Source organism: Hibiscus syriacus, unplaced genomic scaffold (genome assembly GCF_006381635.1).
Source record: "Hibiscus syriacus cultivar Baekdansim isolate YM2019G1 unplaced genomic scaffold, ASM638163v2 tig00109987_pilon, whole genome shotgun sequence".
NCBI lineage: Eukaryota > Viridiplantae > Streptophyta > Magnoliopsida > Malvales > Malvaceae > Hibiscus > Hibiscus syriacus.
In genome coordinates this window covers 1957310-1979160 of record NW_024062550.1, presented here as the reverse complement: position 1 = coordinate 1979160, position 21851 = coordinate 1957310, and the positions used below count along the sequence as shown (strand labels likewise).

Here is a 21851-nt window from a genome sequence, read left to right as displayed (position 1 = left end):
GAATTTAAACACTAATAATATAATAGATGATTGAAATTATTATCAAATAATTAAAATATTTAAAATATATAATTTATAATCATTTTCGTTACTAAAAAAATGAGTTGGGTTTTTGAGAATTGCTTTCGGTCGCGTTCGTTAGCTTTATAACTTTTGTTTATGTCAAAATTAACTTACTGGAATTATTACTTTCAATCTTCGTTAGAAAATTTACTGTTTGCATTATTCTTCAATTATTGTTTTAGGATTATTGAAAATGAGGAAAAATTAAAGATTGCGATTATTTTTTATTTTTTTCTTAAGTGAATATCTTCTTATTTCTATTATTAATGTCAAATTTCATTTCTCGTCATCTAACGATCTTAAAAAATGCAAAACTTTTTATCATTATATTTAAATAAATTTTCTTTAACTCACAATAAAATAATTTTTTTTTAGAATTAGAGCTTAAGATTTAAGATTAGGGTTTAAATTTATGATTTATGTTTATGATTTAAGATTTATGATTTAGGGTTTAAAATTAAGATAAAAACAAAAATTATTTTACCATAGATTAAATATATTTGTTTGTAAGTATAAATTTTAATTAAATTAAGACTTTATTTGTTTAAATCTATGATTATAAAGTAGTGTAGATATATATATATATATATATATATATATATAATATTGGTCAGTTTTAACAGATGTTTTTTTTTCCTTTTAGTTGGTACTGTTGAAATTATAGGCTATAGTAAGGGTAGAGTTGGTAGAGAGTGGTGCCCATGGCATTTCCCAAATCCGCTGGCCGGACGCTGGATTGAATTCCAAAAAGGAAAAACAATTTGCGTCTAAAATACGCGCCTGTGGATGGTTAGGTCTAACGTCTTTAACGCTTCTCCAACTCCCTCTTTAGCCCCTCCACTTTCTCATTTACCATTTACTCCCCCACCCCTTTCTTAAAAATAATAATAATAGATTTATTTATTATAAGTGAAAGTATATTAATTTTAAATTTAACTGTGAATTTTATTTATTAATCGATTAGATTAGAAAGTTATTCTTATAATATTTTTTTACAACAAGGATGTACCAAATGAAGACAAATAAGTGTTCTTTTAAAAATTTTGTATATTTTTTATTGATGGTCTATTTTCGTTTTTAAATTTTTATAAATACCCCCATCCTAAAATTATATATGTTTAACGATAGATGAATTTTAAAAGAATTATAGTAATTTAAAATAATAAATAATTAAAAACATGTGATATTTGTAATTAATTGATTTATTTAAATCCTATTTATAAATAACACTTAACAAAAAATTTTTATTTTTTAAGAAAAAAGTGGGGAAAAAAGAAGAGATACAACGACCTCTGAGCCGCAACTAATAACAATAAAGAGACAAAAAAGTAAATAAATAAAAGTATAGGGGTAGATCCGTCAAACCAAGAATTTGAAATACCAGACCGTCAAGTTTTTATAACCCCCGATCCCTTTCCCCTTACCCTATAAATACATGGCTCGAGTAAAGCTAGGTTTGCCCAACTGAACAGCCAAACACGGCTCTTTGGAAATTCGAAAAAAAAGCTCTTTTCTTTCTTCCTAATCTTTCTTCAGCTTAATAGAAAATGGCGGCTTCTTCTAGAAGATCTAGCGGACCTGTTCTCCGTTCTCACTCTCCGTCGTCTTCTTCGTCCGCTTTTGCCTATTCGAGTTCAGGTTTCTCTTCTCGCTCCTCGACTTTCTTCAATCAACATAGATCTATTTCTCCGCGGCGTGTCAATCTGCAATAAAACTCCGTCGTCGTCGTCGTCCGTGCGGTTCTCGCTTGATAACCGTCCGATCTCGCCGAACCGTTCGATTACCACCGTCCGAAGAAACACGGAGGCGTTGAAGAATTACAGAGCAAACAGCCGAAGCGGACTTGTATGTGTTCGCCTACAACGCATCCCGGTTCGTTCCGTTGCAGTCTCATATAGAGCTTCGGTAACTCGCACTCTGGATCGAGTTACGCGCCGAGCAATCGGCTTAACGCGCGTAGATCTGCGATGACGAACTCGCTGGTGAATCGGCGGTGTCGAAGGAGATCTGGTCAGGAGAGCTTTGTCGGCTTTGATTAGACCTTCCTCTCACCAGCAGCGTCGCCGTTCTGCTTTCCAGCCTACCTAGCCGGCTCTCGTCATGTCAAAAGCCGAGGATCTATAAAGATTTCGCATGCGGTTTGTAATATCTTAACGCTTATAGGTCAAGTCTCCGAGATTTTTCCGGTGATTTGAGATCGAGCTTCGGCGTTACTCCGCCGGTGGCGATGAAGTTATATTCCGACGAGGAGTTTGGTGATCTGGACGGAGGATTCGAGTTCAAGTATTCTCCGGGTGATCGAAACGCAAAATCCGAGGAACGGATTATCATATAGTTTGTTTGTGTGTAAATACACTCATATTGCAGCCTATGGCAAATTTGAGGAGCTTTTGGACTGAAAAACTAACTCTTAAAATCTCTTGAATCACTAATCTAATCTATTAAATCTGCCCAAACTGACTCCAATCTAAAAATTTCCATTCCCGATCTCCAGTTGTCTCGTCTTCGAGTTTTTTCTCCATTTGATTTGTTCTCCAAACACAATTTCATTCCATTCGGTTGCAGTTCTTTTCTCTTCCGTGATCGTTTTTCCTTCGAGGTTTTCCGTTCCATCAGTTTCTTCCGTTTGTTCATTTACCCTTTCCGTTCATCTATTTTTCATCGTGATTTGATTTGATTTGATTCTTTGTAAATTCATTTTGATCTTATTCTTTTTTATGTTTTGCAGGAACTGGAGTACACGGATTTTACTTGGACAGGAGGGATAATATGACTGAATTTTCGACCTTGAAGTCGAAAAAAACCCTAGCATTGGAGAAGAATATGAAATGACAATACTGGATTTTGGACCCTTAATGGAAAATTAAGAGAAAAGTATAACTAGTAAAATACAGATATCAGATCATATTAATTAGACTTAATGATGCGTAAAGGGTAGTAGTTAGACGGAGCCTTGCCTTGTCAACTAAGTTTCAAATTAAATATACTAATTAATTATTATGACATTTTTCTTTTATATTTAAGCCCACGAGACGCGCAATTATTTATTAATAATGAGAAAGTGACAAGTAAGAGTTGAATCTGCAATTTAAAAAGAGTGTATTGTTGATCAACCCATGACTAAATATATAATCAAGCCCACAAAACGTCCCTACCTCCTAATCCCTATGCAACGCCATTAGAGAAAATCAATACCTTCACAACATTTTCATTTAACCACGCTAAGGTTACACGTTAAACCGCAAGATTTTATATTAAAAAGATAAATTCATATAAAATTTTATATCAAATTTTTAATTAAAAAATAAAATATAAATAATTTAAATTTTTTAGTGAGCGATGGCCTTCATTCTATAGTAAACGGGCGGGACGGGTGCGGATACTCATTCCCTATTCTCATATCTATCTAATATTTTTAAATCTACCACTCGTCCACCACTAATGATGGGTAAAATTTTTTTAAATCTACACCCATTGACGCGGGTACATTCTCAAATTCATCCTTACACCCACTGCCCAACTAGAGACATACCCGACTAGATCTGCCTGATAGCAACCTTAAGTTATACATAAGCAGCAATATAAACAAACACGTCCATTAAAAAATATAATAAAATAAATCAATGATTATCTGAGTTAAGTGTTAACATATATCTTAAAGTCATAAAACATCATAATAAAAGACATAATTAAAGCCTAGAAACATAAATGACAAACACATAATATTTTGTTCATTGACACACATAAATGACAAATCCTAAAATTATAACTAAATTATAATGGTCCAAAATTTAATGAGTATTTAGTGGGCGGGCAGATACGGGGCGGGCAAGGTCTCAAACCCATCACCGCCCACTATCTACGACGGGTATCACTTTCTAAATCTACATCCGCCCACCACTCACTAAAATTATACCCATCCCACCCTAATTAAATGGGTATGAAACAAAATCCATAAAATTATACACGTTTGTTATCCCTACTTTATTTATCCTTCATTTTGCTACATGCTTTAGTATTAGGCCCTGTTTAGTGCTTAACATTAGTTTCAGAAAGTGATTCTCGAGTTAAAATAATTTTTTAGTCGATAATATTAAACAGATTTTTTTTTTAAAATGTATATTTTGATGGCAAAATGATTGAGATAATGTAAATGAGATTTTTTTTATTCTCAATATAATTTAATTTGGAGATTATTTCTCCATTTAGGGTAAATGACACAGTATCAACATAAAGATATTAGATACACCACGTCTCTTCAAGTTAAATATGAAGATTCTACGATTGCATCGCGTCTTCAGGTAAATGAAGAAGACCTAACGAGTGCATGACGTCTTCAGGCAAATAGAGAAGATTCCAGGAGTGCACGGCGACTTCAGACCAATAAAAAACCCTAATTCAAAAAAATAATATGGTAGATACTTTATATGGAAAATATTTTTTCCACAATCTTATATGCGCGAGGAAGTCATATTTTGATTAGTATTTTAATTTAAATGTAAAAGTTAAAATTTTTAATTTTTGTATGTGAAAAATGTACTTGGTTTTAAAATCACAATTTTAAATTTTATTCTGTTATTTTATAATATTTTTATTCTATAATTTATGAATTTATATTCTTTTACTAAGAGATAATTATATGATTAATAACTTAATTTTATATTTAAAAATTTATCATATAATGTAAAATTTTATAAGTTGTTGAGCTTGCAGGTGGTTTTCAGAACTTAAAATCGAGTTCCCATTGCCATCGGCTTTAGAATTATAACTGGTAAATGACATAGTCATAATTAAATATTGGTATGAGTTAAAATATTAGATTATTTAAGAAAAATATAAAGAGTTACTATATTTAAACTTAAAATTCAGCATGAACCAAGCGATCTTATTGATTAAGGAATTATTATTATCTTTGAGGTCTCGAATTCAAGTACGTATGTAGGGATATGGGCGTTCATTGTCAAATGATTAAAAGTCTTTGTACAAATATTATTTTGTATTCACCCTAAATTAAAATAAAAACTCAAACTTAGAAGACAACTTATAATTTGTCTAATATTTAAACTTATAATGACTTAAATCGTAATTAGGCCAAAATTTAAGAACACAAACTTATTATTCTTTAATTCGACCCCTACTTATTTGAATATTTAATAAATTTTTATATTGTTAAATTTAAATATTTAATTTATATGAATCAAAATATTATTAAATTAAAATTATATCAAATATACAAATTTTAATAAAAATCAGATCTTTTTGGACGTTAAGAGAGCTCCGTCCTTTGCCTGTAAAGGAAGGCAATGTTTTTTTTGATGGTAGCATCATCCTTGGGGTTTGTCATTGTCATTGCGCTCCAAACCCCACAACTGGATAAGAGCGTCAAACCCCAGTTGGATTCCATTTGCCGATCGTTAGTTTTCGGATTTATATTTTATAATAAGATTTGAAAATATAGTGGGCGGAAAATAGAATTAATAAAACGCAGTCGTTGAATTTTAAGTCATGAAATTTTTATATTATCATGTCGACGTGATGAGTTTTATAAAACTCGTTGTGTGAGATGAACAAAAAATATATATATTCTTCATGTTAACACAATTAAATTTTAATTATTTATTATATTTTATAAAATTTATTATTTTTACTTGAAAAATGGAAAAGGAGGGCAATTCACATCCCCACATGGAATAACAAAAATGTTCATAAATTGGGCTATAGCTGGTCACCATGTGGGTCCATCATTCATTATCAAATCAATTTTTCCATTGGGGTCTCATAATCAACCTTATCTTCTTGCCCCCACACCCTTAACCCGAAAATAAGAAAAGATTAGATGAATTTGACTCGTTATAACTGAACGTTCATCGAACTATTCATGAATCGTGCGATGGGAAGTTCGTTTATGTGCGTTTATTTATTAAATGGACGAACATGAATAAGATTTTTTATTCGTTTTATTAAATGAACGAACATGAACACATGTCTCGTTCGTTCATTTACGTTTGTTCGGTTATGTTCGTTTATGTTCGTTCGGTTATGTTCATTTATGTTCATTCATTTATGTTTAACCCAATTTTTTTAAATCAATTTTGGTGACTAATTTGTAAGTATCTTAAAATATTAATTAATATGATATTCTGATGATCAACTCCATAATTAACCCAATTTTATTTGGAGATTAAATTCAATATGTTAACCCGTGAGGCACCTCGCACCTATATTCATTTTCCCTTTTTTTTTCCAAACCCTAGTGTTCACTGGAGAGTGGAGACAATCGTTGAAAGCTTCAAAAACAAGTTATATTATAGTGCAATCTAAAGTTTTACAGGTCTGTTTTTATCTCTTTCTCTGTTTTATTTGGCTTAATAGTTTATATGTAAAGTTATTGCGGGTATCTTTACATCTAAAACTCAAGAAAACATCATACTTCTTTCTATAAATAAATGTGAAGATAAAGGTAACAATCAAAAGTATATGAGCATCAGTAAAGAGAAAAATATATAGAATTTGCCAGAAAACAAAACAAATGTTTCTATGCAATTTCTGAAAAAGAGTATACTAAGTAACCAATTAATAAGTAAAAAATCACTTTGACAATGAACTTTTGTTTCATAGTTCTTGTGTGACCTTTAGTTGTGGAGTAGACTTTAGGTACGTTAAAATTTTGAATGGTGGTTTAGCAATAATATCAGTTACGATATGTAACATCAAAGGGATTCAGATCTATGTTATTTCCTTGTAGTCCAATTTGTACCGTTCGAAATCTTCATGCTGTTAAATTTTCTACTCTGCCAACGAAAATGACCATTATTAACAAACCTTACTAAAATTTGACATTGATGTCACAAAACTTTTAGCCGGTGAATTATTATAATAATGTAGTGGAAAATGATTGTTCATATGTAATCATGGACCACTAAGATAAATGTTATAGCGTTAAATTAAAGTCGTGCGAATCATTTAATATCTTTAAAAGATAGATTGAAATATTTGATATCTTCAAACATTTCATCACTGCTAATCAGCTCTTACTCTATTTATCACTGTAGAATTGGTTGATTTGCATTGTCGACTATTTTTCATGAAAGAACAATAGAAGGTAGGGTCTCCAACGTTTATGTTCGTTTATGTTCGTGTTCATTTATGTTCGTGTTCGTTTATGTTTGTGATCGTTTATGTTTGTGTTCGTTTATATTCGTTTATTTATTAAATGAACGAACATGAACAAGTTATATTCCTTAATAAACGAACATGAACAAAAAAAAATTTGTTCGTTTATGTTCGTTTATTTATTAAATGAACGAACATGAACATACCTCCGTTCGTGTGCGTTCGGTTCGTTTACATGCCTAGTTATAGTTTTTGTGTTTTTAGTTAATAAAATTTAATTATCTCATTTTTTATTGATGAATTTTTACTTATTTTTTATGTGTAAATAGAGAACGAATAATTATTTAAAAGTCATTTTAAAATAAATAGATTTTGTTGATTAAGACAATAGATATCGTAGTGATTTGTTTCCCTCGGATAATTTCTTAAAAGAAAAGATTAAATTTCCCTGTGATGTAAGTAGGGATGGACGTAGGTCGGGTTTAGATCAATTTGACCCGATTAAAAAAATTTACATCCTTTACCTGATCCAACCTGACTCGAAAAACATATAACATCCATCTGATCTAAATTCGACCCAATTTTTTAGATAAAAATAATAATTTAATTGAAAAAAAAATATAGATGAATATTATTGTAATTATTCATATATAAGATAAAATTATTTTTTTGGGTCGGATCACTCTAAATCTAAATCCGACCCGAACATCACCTTTAAAAAATTCAACCAACTCGACCCGAACCTGAATATAAAAAACTGACCAATCAAATTTGGATCTCATGCCTAGGGATGGCAATGGGTCGGGTCGGGTTTTTGGGTCACCCGACCCGACCCGAGAAGGAAGGGTCCTTCACCCTGACCCAACCCGACCCAACGAAATTAAAGTTTCACCCGACACGACCCTAATATATGACTTAGAAACCCGACCTGAAATAAAAATATTTTTATTCAATAAAAACAGCGACTTAATTGAAAATATATATAGAGGGATAATATTGTAATTGTCTCTAAATATATAGGATAAAATTATATATTTTTCGGGTCGGGTCGGATTTTTTTTCACCCTAAACCCGACCCAAACCTGATTTTTTTTAAAAAAATTGACCCGATTAGATCAGATCAAAACTCATCGAATTCGGGTTGAGTTGCCCTACTCATGCCCATCCCTAGATGTAGGCACTATACCATTACCACCAAATGTTTTCAACCAAGTGGGGGATCGAGTCATCATATATTCACTTATAAATATTTTTTTTATTTTCAAAATTTTTATATAATTACTTTTATAACATAATTTTACGTATTAGTCTATATATTCATCTTGACTCGGAGAGATCATTAGATGGTCCAGAATGATTATGTCATCTGTGATCTCAACTAATAACATTTCTCTATATCATTTTTTTCAAAATTATTATTCATTATTTTTCTACATGTATTTAAGAGGTGGGTGATTTTTTAGAAATTAATTTAAAATTTATAATTGTCATTCGTTATAATCATAAATGACGTAATGATTTGAGTCTATAAATAATTTCTCCTTAACTCACTTTTGGCCTGCAAGTCTCGTTTAAAACCATTCAAAATCTCATCAGACAAGGTGATTTCTGATATGCTAAATCCCGCAACCCTAGTTTACCTGCTTCATCATCCCCATCCGAATTCAGTGAAGATTTAGTCTTGTTTTCATTCTATTTCGAGGATGAAGACAGATGACAAATTGACAAGCCCCATGTGCATGAACCAACCACGTGGGGACCTTTGATGACTGTGTTCCTCGATAGGATAAGGATGGATTAATGGAGTTTTGGAAGTTTTTATAAGTAGGAGATTCTTAAAAAACACGTTAATATAAGGTTAATAAAATGTATTATCGAAAGTGATTATGTTTTTTAATATTTTTAGTAAATATTATTATTTTTATCAAAAATATTAATATCAGATATTACCTAAAATATTATTTTTTACCGAAAATATTAATATAATAATATTCATTTTAAATAGTAAAATTAACAATTTGGTAAAAAACATTTTAGGTAATATTCTACAAAAAAATATTATCATTTCAATAACATAATTCCTTAATTTTATATTATAAGCAGAATACCTGTACAAGTGTTGTATACATAGTTTTTAGAACCGAACCGGTTAGTGAACCGGTCATGCTATCGGTTCACTGGTTCAACCGGTCGAATTGGTCCGACCGATCGGAAGAACCGGACGATGTCATAATTATTTAAAAAATTAAATAAAAATATAAAAAATATTTAATAAAAATAATTTTTTATATCACAAGTCATATTCAAAGCAAGTCATAACATATAAATTAAAAACCATAAAATCAAGTGAAACAAAATGATTCAAATTAACTACAACATAATATTTAAGATAAAATATATTAAATAATAAATATAATTATATAACTATAATTAAAAAATAAATTTAGGGCTAAAAAAATCATAACAAAATGATTGTTTGGTTTAATTTTTTTTTAAACAATCCCACATGGCTAAGAAACATAGAAGAGCATCCCAAAAGTCTAAAGAGTAAAATATGAGAACAAAACAATCCCACATGACTAAGAAACATAGAAGAACATCACAACTAACTTCTATAAATAATAGAGGTAATTTGACATTCAAAATCATGGAGCCTTTTGGTGAGCATTGAGTGAACAATTCTTTTACTTCAATCAAGCTCGAATTTTAGGCTTCAATCGAGCTTCTAATTTTTTTTTTTTTAAGTTCAAGCATTTTGAGTTCAAGTTTCAATATTATATTCGAGTTTGAGTTGAATTGATAATTTTTAGCTCGTGAGTTTGAGTCGAGTTAAGCTTACATTTAAAGTTTTCAAATTCGAGTCGAGCTCAGCAATACCCGAGTTCGACTTGGCTCGTTTAACAAATGTCGTTTGGTTTAATTTAAAAAAAAAACAAAATTAGCGGTTTTTTCTGGTTTTCAGTCGGTCCGGTTTGAACGGTTCAACGGTTCTAGCCAGTTCACTAGTAGCGGTTCAACCGATGTAGATTAAACTAGACTAGACAACGATTCCCGATTGAATCAATTGAATCGACCGATCCGATCCGATCCGATTTTCAAAACACTGATTGTATATGATGTAGCTGCTTCTTACAAAAACAAAAAGATAAGAGAAAATAACCTCAGTGACCAAAAATCCCATATAATATACGATTTTAACCAACTTTTTCCGGATTTGCCAAAATGACCAACAAAATCGCAATGCGATCGCTAATTCGCAACGCGATCTCCATTATCGCAAATACGCGTTGCATTTTCGCAATGCGATAGTTGAAAATCGCGTTGCGATGGTCTACAGTATCGTTGCGATTTTCCCAATTCGCAATGCGAATAAGTAAATCGCAACGCGAATTAGGAAAATCGCAATGCGATACTGACTATCGCAATGCGATAATAAAAATCGCAACGAGATACTTACTTTCGCAACGCGATACTGACTTTCGCAACGCGATTTACTTAGCGCCATTCGTATTAACGTTTATTTTTTTTTTCAAATTCCAAACACGTATTTTTTCTTAATAAATCGGAAAATGAACCGTCCACAGTAATCGCACGCAACTCATAACCTCAAACCCAAACACACAACACTCAGTCCCATCTCCATCTTTCACTCTCTACGGCAAAATCCGTCCCCATCTCCGAAGATTTCCGTCCCCATCGCCGGCGAAATCCCTCACAACCATTCACAGTCAAAAATCCCTCACAATCATTCAGAAATGGAAAATCAACCTCCGAGGGTTAGTTTTTTTTTTATTTTATTTTGAAATTTTTGCATTATTTTAGGTTTTCATATTGAGATTGATGATAAGTTTACTGGTAATTTCAATAATAGATTAACCATTTCACTTAGATTTCTTATTAAATTCATTCGATTGCTGCCAATACTGCTAAACTGTTTAGCCTGTGAAGTTAGTATTTGTCTTTGTTTTGTCTTTTGGTTGAAGTAATGCAGAAGAAGAATAGTTTCGAGAATGAAAATCGCAAAGCGGAAATAACTATCGCAACGCGAAATAAAAATCGCAACGCGAAACCAAAATCGCATTGCGATTTTCATTTCGCGTTGCGATTTTCATTTCGCGTTGCGATTCTCTCGTCGCGATAGTCATTTCGCGTTGCGATTCTCTCATTGCGATAGTCATTTCCGCGTTGCAATTCTCATTATCTCGTTGCGATTTTCATTTCAACCAAAAGACAAAACAGTGTTGCAAATTTAGTTTCAAGAATAAACTACTATTTATGTTTATTGTTTTTTTTGGTATATCTTGACAGTGTAATTTTTGGTATATCTAACTTGGTATGTTTATTGTTTTTTGTAGAAATTTTTTTCGGCTTCATTGACATTAAGGAATAAAGTTAGCCTAGCCACTACAATTGCTTCGAAGCTTTCACCTGCACAAAGAAAATTGTTTGAAGAAACCTGCTTCGGGCCATGGCTGAGAGTACAGCATCCGGGTGGAGATGCTAGTTTGACCCATTTGTGGCTTCAGACCATGACTAGCGATCTACCTGACAGTATACAACGTGGTGAGGAAGAGATATGGTTTCATTTTCCACCGGCGTATACTTGTTTTGGGCGGAAGGAGTTCTGCTTAATCACTGGTCTACGATTCGGACACGATGATGTAGGCCGGTACACTCGTCATATCACCCGCCCATCATGGTTATCCAGGGTTTTTCCTGATGAGTCAATAGAGAAGCCGAACTTACACGTCGACGACATGAAGAAATTGTTTAATAAGAAAGATGGTTTTACTCGGATGAATGACCTCAATGTTGTCCGAGTATGCCTTCTACTACTTTTGTATGCCGACTTTCTAGGCAGAGAGGCCAGACAACCTATTCCTCAGGAGCTAATATTATTGGTAGAGGACCTAAATGCATGGAATCTGTTTCCGTGGGGTTCGTATATATGGAAAGCTACCTGGACTAAGTTGTCGTCTGCCTTTGATGACCGCAAAAGTTTGCGGGGCGATGGGTTGAAATACACTTTGTCAGGCTTTGTTTGGGCCTTTAAGGTAAGAATTTCTATATAATGTTTTCAAAATTATAATTAATTATTTAACAATTACTAATGTTTGTTATTATATTGTTTGTAGATTTGGATATTCGAGGCTTTCCCCAGCATGCGGACATATGCATTAAAATCCTCAGATGATATTCCTAGGGCTATTTCCTGGAAGAGGAAACATATGTTAGATTGGGAAGACTTAATACCATATGCGACAATAAATAATGTAAGTTAACACAAATACTATCATATATAAACAAGTTATTAATAGTAGACGTTTAACTTTGTTTTAGTTTTTATATTATTAGGAGGCCAACACTCCATTAATGAGACTGACACCCACGGAGGCTGAGCTTGCCACTGATTGGTGGCAAGCTAGTCAGCGTTTTTTGATGGCACGAATGATGAGCAGCCTCCACTTCCTCCACTTCGAGAGCCATCACCTCACCCAGAGCCATCACCTGATCGACCCGACTATACACCTCTACAACGAGAGCCATCACCTATCCCGTCACATCATCGAGTCTCTTCTCCACCATCACCTCATGATAGGCGACCGACAAAGATGCCACGACTTCTATCTCCCTGTTCTCCACCTCCACGGGATGAGTCAAGGGAGTTACGTGATGAGGTCAATGCCTTGCGTGAGGAGATCGGTACTCTACGCGATAACGATGGTGCATGGCGTGTGGAGGTGTCTACTTTACGTGGTGAGGTTGCCGCTCTACGTGAGATGGTAGTATCGTTGCAGAATGAGGTTCATACTCTACGCAACGAGGTAAGTTTAAGATTTTCCATATTTAACTTGATGATAAATTTACTCGTAATTTCACTTAAATTAACCATTTCACTTAGATTGCTTGGTAAATTTATTCGGTTGCTGCCAAAACTGCTAAACTTTTTACTTTAACACTGTGAAGTTAGTATTTGTCTTTGTTTTGTCTTGTGGTTGAAAGTTTGAAATATATTAATCTTTGTTTTCACTGTTTAAATATCATGTCTGTTTATTTACTGATATTTGTATTTTTATTTAGCGGACCGATAAGGTGGATGCTTTACGTCGGGTTTTTCTTGCACGACAGAGTTCACGCATCAGACGGCGTGCACGTGCTATTAAGTCTCCGTATACCCCAATAGTGCGAAGACACCGCAAGAAGAAGCCCGACTCGCCTATCATCCCTCAAGAGTCCACTCCTATCGTTGAAGAGGCCCCTATCATTCCTCGAGAGTCCCCTCCCACCGTTCAAGAGGCCACTGTCATCGTTGAAGAGGTCCCTCCCACCATTCAAGAGCCCGATTCACATGGCGTCATATGTAGGATTCTTGAGAAACCCTCTGACGTGCCGGACATGATGGATTCAAGTTGGCTCTCGTATGAGTTACCGGCCAGTACCATACCGATATCTGAAGAGGAGAGGAAACAACTACCGGACACAATTCTGGATAACACCCTTTGGGCTAAGACCGCAGTTGATTTTTATCTACACGAGCGAAGCCAGGGGTGTTTCACTGACATATGCAAGCTCAATGATGATATCTATTTGTTTCTTGATCGGTCTTGGTGGGGCGTATTATTAGGGGTCGAAGACAATGGCTATTTCGATGGAGGGGTAAGTCTTATATTTTTCTTATATTTTCATTTGATTAATTTGTTTAAAAATTAATGTAATTCACTAATATATGTATTTTTTTGTAAAACAGCATATCGATGCGTGGGTGTCACGTCTACTAATAATTAGGAAACTTAAGGAAAATAAAAGAAATACACTGTATACAATAATGCCGACGGCTTTTAACGCAGTTCACTTGAAGAATCAACGAGATGAATCATTTGCGTTGGGCAATGGACAAGCAAAACTTTATCCTGCATGGTGGGAGGTCGATAAGGTTAGTGTTTATTTTAGATTGAGTTTAAAGGTATTCATAAATAAGTGCGCAAATGAATGAATTATTACTTATGATTGCAGGTGTTTATCCCTGTTTTGGAACGTAACCATTGGCTTCTCGTCGAGCTTCAGATCCCATCCCTTAAGGCAATAGTATATGACAGCATGATAAATTACATATCATTGGCTGATTTAAGAGATATTATTAAGGGATGGAGCTCTTATTTGGCTAAATACTTGGATGCGATAAATTATTGGACTCGTTCTGGAAACAAGAAGCCAAAGAAGCTCAATATTACAGTTAGCAGAGACGAGACCGCACCACAACAAACGAAAGGACCCAGAGGGGATTGTGGTCCTCTCGTATGCTTGGCGTTGGACCGTTTGATCACAGGAAGTATAAAGTATCTACCTCCCACCGATATAGATAGAGCTGCAGTAGGCTTGTGGTTTCGACATTATATGGCTAGATCGATATATACGAGACGCTGCCTACCTGCATCCGCGTTATAAAAATGTCCATAAACAATTGGTATGTTTATAGGCTTGTGGTTTGAAAATGTTTGGTTAAGTACCTAGAATTCAATAATTTGCTGTTTGTAGGTTTTAGATGTGTAGAAAGTGTTGTTTGAGCAAATGTTTGGTTTATGCAGGTTAATCTCAGAAGTGAGCTGCGTGAAAATGATGTATGGCTGCAAAAGTTGATTCAATAGTAGAAGTGTTATTTTCTCTAATAATTATTGCTTATTTTTTGATTGTTTAATTGATTTGTAAAAGGTGATTTGTAAAAGTTGATTTGTTTAATTGATGTTAACATAATTCTTATTTGTGCTTGTTTAATTGATTGAAATGTAATGGTTGATTTTGTTGATTTCAATATGCATTATGTTGAAGGCAAAAAGTACTATCGCAATGCGAAATGAAAATCGCAACGAGGGAATCGCAACGCGAAAATGAAAATCGCAACGCGAAATTAAATTCGCGTTGCGATTTTCATTTCGCATTGCGATTCCCTCGTTGCGATTTTCATTTCGCATTGCGATTCCCTCGTTGCGATTTTCATTTCGCATTGCGATTCTCTCGTTGCGATTTTCATTTCGCATTGCGATAGTAATTTCCGCGTTGCGATGGACATTAAGATGATTGCCTATTAAGTGATAACAATTGGAACAGATCATAGCAATTTTCAAACTCAAGTTACTAATACATGCCTAACTGAAAATGTTAACAGTTCACACAAAATCTACATAATACAACGTTTGCATTTAAAAATCACCTAAGTTAACAGACCCAAAAGGTGAAGCCAGTTGTGATTGGGATTTTAAAGATGATTGCGATTTTGATTGCCTTTTTCTTGACACCATATGAGCTTTGGATTTTGATGATGATCCATATTTTGGTAGAGGAAAAGATGATTGTGATGGCACTGGTGATCCACATGTCAACCTTGTATGACCACTTTCCTTGCACCGACTACATGTCGATCTCTTCTTCTCTTCACCCTTAGACGGTATACGATCGTGACTTTTTGGTCGGCCAGGTAGCCTTCTGTCCATGGTTGGTGGCAAAACTGTTTGTAAGTCATCTGGTATGTCCCACTCAGAAGGATGTGAAATAGGGTAGACAATCTCGGCATAAGTCTGTCGATATACTTCTGTAGTGTAGCAATCCATAGCGTATGTGCTTGAATCATCTTGGTTTAGATGAAGAGCAACTTTTATAACATGGCCACATGGATAACCAGATGTTTGCCATTTCATACAACTACACGTCCTTGCATTTAGATCGACAAGCCCATTTAAGTTATTATCCAGTACTTCAAACAAAGTGTTTGAACATGGTTCAACTCTCCATGACGTTGACTTCACAACACGTTTCGTTATCTTTTTTTCAGTCCATGGTGTAACACGATGTTCCAATGTTCCTGTAAATTTAAATAAATAATACTTAGTAAAATATATCCCAATGTTCCTGTAAATTCAAAGAAATAATACCTGCATGGTTTCTTTTCTTGTAGTACCACTGTTGAATAGAGGCTCGAAAAAACTCCATTAACATAGTAATGGGTAATTTCCGGGAATGACGACTTAGAGCGTTAATTGATTCTGCACTATTAGACGTCATGAAACCATATCTTGCTCCAAGTTGATGTACTCTTGACCATCTTTCAAACCCGACATCTTCTAGTGTTTGAGCACACTGAGGCAAAACACGTCTTAAACAGTTTATATGCTTATTGAAATCCACTTCCCGATAAGCCTTTACAGCCTTCCAGTATGTCCATTTGTGCTTTTTTATACCAGCAGACCTTGATTTAGATTTCTATACAAATGAACACCACAAAGTCCATGAAAAGCATCTGGGAAACACCTTCTAACAGCGTTGTCAATTGAGTTTGCCCTATCGGATATGATTGTCAGATTGCTAATAGGACCTATGCAATCCCTAAGATGCCCCATAAACCATGTCCATGAATCGGAGGTTTCAGATTTGCCAACCCCGTAAGCTATTGGCAATATCCCATTGTTAGCATCCATGGCTACTGCTAATAAGTTTACTCCAAGGTATCGACCTTTCAAATGTGCTCCGTCAACTATAATAACTGGGCGCATGCAAGTAATAAACGAACGAATCTACAAAATAATATACACAAGAAATATAATCATTTAAATTTTAAATGCATGTAACTAACAGAAATGAGTCAACAGAATTATATTGATTTACTAACCGCAGCACCAATGGCGATAAACAGCAACTCAAAGCGTCCATCTCTATCTGTTTTGATATGAGTTACCGACCCAGGATTTTTCAGCTTTAAATTATGACAATAAGCCGGCAGTTGGGCAAACGATGCTTCTGGCGACCCCCTCAACAATTCCAAGGCATAACATTTGGCTCTCCAAGCTTGAGAATATGATATACTAATCTTGAACCGAGCATTCATGTCAGTCATAATTTCATGTCCCCGATATACCCTGCCATTCAAAAACATTAACTCAGCCAGAAAACCACCCAACACTTTTTTGTTTGCCTGTCTATGGTGAGGAAAAACTTGGGTTCTTGAACATGTATGTTTATCAATAAAGGTCCTAACTTGAAACATTGCGCAATCTTTTATCCTCTTTGTAATCATACGCCACGTACAGTTTTTGTCAACCGTACACCTTGTTTCGAAACGATCTTTGCTTGATTTGTTAACTTTTAGTTGATAGCCATCTTCCACACATTTCGTATACAAAGCTATCTTCAAGTCTTCCTTTGTATCAAAACAATCATCTTTCTTGATACGAATAACTTTTGTGTAACAATCAACTGCTTTCTTTGCCAACTCTTCTTCCGGTAACTGAAGTAATTCTGGCATATTCCAGTTATACTCCCGTGGCATTTTCTTTTCTTCGGGGACTTTTTCTTCTTCTTTTTCTTCTTCAGGATTATATGAATTACAGAATGGATGTTCAACATGTTCATTCACAGTCGTAACTTCCTCCTCATTATCATCAACAACATCTTCCTCGACAACGGGTGTTTCATCATCAAAATTCGGGTATTGACCAATATCAAAATCATTACACGCAGGGTCTGTTTCTTCTTCTGAAACATCATCAAAATTCGTGTATTGACCAATATCAAAGTCCGGGTATTGACCAAGATCAAATTTTGAATACTGACTAGTACTCACAATTTTTTCTCTTGGCTCATCATCGTCTAATTGGTCAATACGAAAACCGGAATTTGGTGCTGAAAGTTGATTTGGATTTGGATTAGAGAAAGGCTGTGGGTTTTGAGACCCACTTAGTTGATTACTACCCGCTACTGACCCAACAATACTACTTCTAGGTTCAACAACATACAATGTAACATCATCACTTGAAACATTAATGTAAGCAATGAATCGTTCAACATCTTCATTGTCGGTTAACAAATAAACTTTACCATTTCTCTGATAAGATAGCCTAAATACACTTAGGGGCTCTAAATTCAATTTTTTTGAAACACGTAACATTAGGGTTTCATAAGTTAACTTCTTTAATGACAGTTTTAGTTGAAGATTCATGGGTAAAGGCATATATTGTAAAACACCATGAACATTCTCCCATGACCCTCCAAAACACAAATCTATCCAAACATGATCAACATTAGATGATTTCATGGTTGTAACTAAACAAACGAGATGCGAAACTAAGACCTGTTGCCGGATGGGGAAGGATGTCGTTGGATATTGGAACGGATGTCGCCGGAGAGAGTGATAGATGGAGATGGAATGAGTTGCGATTTAGGTATTTAGGTTATGAGTTGTTGCTGCTGCGTATATATACATACCAAAAAAAATTTGGCTTGCGAAACTAAAACCTGTTGCGAACTTTGAAACTCGCATTGCGATTCTGTATTATCTCGTTGCGAAAGTCAGAATCACGTTGCGAAAGGCCATCATTTGACCATCGCAATGCGAACTGCAAATCGCAACGATAGAATCGCAATGCGAAATGAAAAAGGCAACGAGGATTAACATGCATAAACTTTTAACAATTATTATTGAATTCTAGGTACTTAACCAAATATTTTCAAACCAAAAGGAGTATATATGTTAACAAAACTTGCATTATGTGTATTTTATGTGTGCACTTTTAACATTTTCAGTTAGGCATGTATTAGTAACTTGAGTTTGAACATTGCTATGATCTGTTCAGTTGTCATCACTTATTAGACATTCATTTGACTATCGCAATGCGAAAATGGTTATCGCAACGAGAAAATCGCAATGCGAAACGAAAATCGCATTGCGATTTTCTCGTTGCGATAGCCATTTCGCGTTGCGATAGTATGTTTTGCCTTCAACATAAAGCAGATTGAAAATCAACAAATCAACTATTACATTTCAACACAAATTATGTACACATCAATTAAACAAATCAACATTTACAAATCATCTTTTACAAATCAATTAAACAATCAAAAAATAATAATAATTCTTATTTCTTCATCAATTATTGAATCAATGAATCAACAACTTTGTGACCCCGTACATCCATTTCACACAGCTCACTTAAGGATTAACCTGCAGAACCCAAACATTTGCTCAAACAAGACTTCCTACACATCTAAAACCTACAAACAGCAAATTATTGAATTCTAGGTACTTAACCAAACATTTTCAAACCAAAAGGAGTATATATGTTAACAAAACTTGCATTATGTGTATTTTATGTATGCACTTTTAACATTTTCAGTTAGGCATGTATTAGTAACTTGAGTTTGAACATTGCTATGATCTGTTCAGTTGTCATCACTTATTAGACATTCATTTGACTATCGCAATGCGAAAATGGTTATCGCAACGCGAAAATGGTTATCGCAACGAGAAAATCGCAATGCGAAATGAAAATCGCATTGCGATTTTCTCGTTGCGATTTTCATTTCGCATTGCGATTTTCATTTCGCATTGCGATTTTCTCGTTGCGATAGCCATTTCGCGTTGCGATAGTCTGTTTTGCCTTCAACATAAAGCAGATTGAAAATCAACAAATCAACTATTACATTTCAACATAAATTATGTACACATCAATTAAACAAATTAACATTTACAAATCATCTTTTACAAATCAATTAAACAATCAAAAAATAATAATAATTCTTATTTCTTCATCAATTATTGAATCAAGAATCAACAACTTTGTGACCCCGTACATCCATTTCACGCAGCTCACTTAAGGATTAACCTGCAGAAACCAAACATTTGCTCAAACAAGACTTCCTACACATCTAAAACCTACAAACAGCAAATTATTAAATTCTAGGTACTTAACCAAACATTTTCAAACCAAAAGGAGTATATATGTTAACAAAACTTGCATTTGACTTACCAATTAACAATGGACACTTTCATAACGCGGATGCAGGTAGGCAGCGTCTCGAATATATTGCTCTAGCCATATAATGCCGAAACCACAAGCCTACTGCAGCTCTATCTCTATCGGTGGGAGGTAAAAACTCTGTGCTTCCCGTCGTCAAACGCGCCAAGCAAAGGCATACGAGAGGACCACAATCCCCTCTGGCTCCCGGCGATTGCTGTGGCGCGGTCTCGTCTCTGACAACTGTGACATTGAACTTCTTTGGCTTCTTGTGTCCAGAATGACTCCAATACTTAATCCCATCCAAGAATTTAGCCAAATGAGAGCTCCATCCCTTGAAAATATCTCTCAAATCAGACAGTGATATGTAATTGATCATGCTGTCATACACTATTATCTTCAGGGATGGGAGCTGAAGTTGGACGAGAAGCCAGTGATGACGTTCCAAAACAGGGATAAACACTTGCGATCATAAGTAATAATTCATTTATTTGCGCACTTATTATTTATTAACACCTTTAAAAAATTTAAAAAATAAACACTAACCGTATCGACCTCCCACCATGCAGGATAAAGTTTAGCTTGTTCATTGCCCAACAAAAATGATTCATCTCGTTGATTCTTCAAGTGAACTGCGTGAAAAGCCGTCGGCATTATTGTATATAGCGAATTTTTTTATTTTTCCTAAGCTTCCTTATTATTAGTAGACGTAACACCCATGCATCGATATGCTGTTTTACAAAAAAATACATATATTAGTGAATTACATTAATTTTTAAACAAATTAATCAAAATCATATATAAGACAAATATAGTCTTACCTCCCCATCCAAATAGCCACTGTCTTCAACCCCTAATAGCACACCCCACCAAGACCGATCAAGCAACAAAAACATTTCATCGTTGAGTTTGTTGATGTCAGTGTAACACCCTTGGCTCCGCTCATGTAGATAAAAATCAACTGCGGTCTTAGCCCAAAGGGTATTATCCACAATTGTTTCCGGTAGTTGTCTCCTCTCCACTTCAGATACCGGAAGGGTACTAGCCGGTAACTCATACGAGAGCCAACTCTCATCCATCATGTCCGGAACCGGTGGGGGTTTCTCAATACTTCGATATATTACCCCATGTGAATCGGGCTCTGGAATGGTGGGAGGGACCTCTTCAACGATGACAGTGGCCTCTTGAACGGTGGGGGGGAATCTTGAGGGAGAATAGGGGCCTCTTGAACGATTGGAGGGGACTCTTGAGGGATGACCGGTGAGTCGGGCTTCTTCTTGCGGAGTCTTCGCACCATTGGGGTGAACGGAGACGTAATAGCACATCCACGCCGTCTGATGCGTGAACTCCGTCGTGCAAGGAAAACCCGACGTAAAGCATCCACCTTATCGGGCCGCTAAAAAAAATTAATACATAAATCAGTAAATAAACAGACATGATATTAAACAAAGACAAATATGTTTCAAACTAGCATTGTATTCACCTAAATCATTATTCTATCATAGTTCACAAAATGCTCAGATAACATTCCAGAAGTAAGCACTTATATAAACATTTAAAAGGACAACATATATAAACATTTCAGAAGAAGAATAGTTTACTTTCGCAACACGAAACTTAAAATCGCAACGCGAAATGACTATCGCAACGCGGAAATGGCTATCGCAATGCGAAATGAAAATCGCAACGACAAAATCGCAACGCGAAATGAAATCGCAACGACAAAATCACAACGCGAAATGAAAATCGCAATGCGATTTGTGTTTCGTGTTGCGATTTTGTCGTTGCGATTTCATTTAGCGTTGCGATTTTGTCGTTGCGATTTTATTTCGCGTTGCGATTTTGTCGTTACGATTTTCATTTCGCATTGCGATAGCCATTTCCGCGTTGCGA

General features: G+C 34.7%; 1 pseudogene; it reads left to right on the top strand.

The window, feature by feature from the left end:
* Nucleotides 1-1509: 1509 nt before the first annotated feature.
* On the top strand, nucleotides 1510-2166 carry LOC120211788 (annotated as a pseudogene).
* Nucleotides 2167-21851: the final 19685 nt, after the last annotated feature.